We start from the raw sequence: 1,408 nt of genomic DNA, 5'->3' as shown, positions 1-1,408 counted from the left end.
AATAGCTAAAAAATGAAAGACCTTGACAAAGACGAAAACTAAGGACATTTACTCTATAATTTTATTTTATTTTAGTTAGTTTTGCCAAACACACATTACAGTTTTAGTTAGTTAGCCTATCGTTTTTTTTTTTTTTTTTTTTTGCAATGCCTCGTTTTTATTTTTATTTCAATGTTTTTTCCCACCTAGTTTTCGTTTTTTTGTTCGTTTTCGTTAATAAAAATATACCCCCCCCCCACCCAAAAAAATGAATCCTTGCAACCCACCCTTAAAGTGCTATAATGAACTAAAACAGGGATATTAAAAGATCAAATTCAGTTTACACCGTTTTGATGATGCATACTATATACAGGCGAGTAGATGAGGCAAGAATATGAACGCAGCGTGTTTTCTTTATAATGGGTTTCGATGGGAAAAACACCAAACGAGAAACCTCGTGTTGCACTAATATTCTGTGTTCGTCTGCTTTCCTGTACAAAGTATGCAACATCAATGAGGTGTATATTGAATTTGGTATTTTAATATCACTGTCTTACCGCATTAATAGCCTACTGACTACAAACCTGGTAAAAATGACTAGAGGCAATGGAGGAGAGCCTTGTTTGGCCCTCCAGGTGGGCGTTCCTAAGCGCGTGACCACACGTGAAAACTATGAATAGCCCACATTGATGATGCGCCATACAGGCATCTGAACGCAACACGTGGAATGAATCATGTTCCTCCAAAAGAAAGCTATTAGATGCCATAATAACGCAGTGCGTTCAAAACGAAAGTGAAAGTGTGATTTCAAGACGTGTATAGTAATGAAGCTACAAATAAACGGTCTAGGATAACCAATTTAAACTTTAGTCTACGAGCCTAAGGTAGAATTTGCGCCAAGGTTATTTTCGTAAACGAAAACTGAAACTAAGAATAAAACTATTGGTCAAAAAACCTTTTCGTAAACTGAAATAAAATTAAAAAATCATAATAGGGTCGTTCCTGTTATACAGTGACTTTTCTGTCTGATTTACTTACTCATATTTTCTTTGTACGGTTGAATTCCAGCAGGAAAAACAAATGATGTAATTTCCTGAAAATTGTGAAATTGTGGTCTTTTTGAGAGAAAAAGAAATGAATACTCTATGAATACTTTATTCAGAAATGAAAGAAATTAATACTTTATTCAGCAGTGTTAAATCGACCCATTATCACACGGTTCAGTAGATCTCCCTTTAATGTCATCTGTTGGAAATCCCCAAACACCCCGAGTTGATCTGAGCCCCTGCCAGACCCTCTTCAGGTTTCTCCAAAGTCATGAACTGGAAAAAGAGCAGAGATCGAAACCCACCGATCCATTCTGATTGGCTGACATGCGTCTTGCATAACATTAAACAGTTATTTAAATCTGCAATGCAGTGTCACAAAC

The 1,408-nt window shown here is 36.1% G+C and overlaps 2 protein-coding genes across 2 annotated transcripts in view; one reads left to right on the top strand and one right to left on the bottom strand.

The window, feature by feature from the left end:
- LOC307125338 (uncharacterized protein) overlaps nucleotides 1-1,408 on the top strand; it is a 500,360-nt gene that overhangs the window by 142,651 nt on the left and 356,301 nt on the right. The window lies entirely within an intron of this gene.
- The window catches only part of LOC307122960 (uncharacterized protein), a gene marked incomplete at both ends in the record, with an annotated part of 765,959 nt that overhangs the window by 421,036 nt on the left and 343,515 nt on the right, over nucleotides 1-1,408 (bottom strand). The window lies entirely within an intron of this gene.

Source organism: Gobio gobio (genome assembly GCF_949357685.1).
Source record: "Gobio gobio genome assembly, chromosome: 1".
Classification (NCBI taxonomy): Eukaryota; Metazoa; Chordata; class Actinopteri; order Cypriniformes; family Gobionidae; genus Gobio; species Gobio gobio.
The sequence above is the reverse complement of the archived record's forward strand: the minus strand, read 5'-3'. Positions and strand labels throughout refer to the sequence as shown.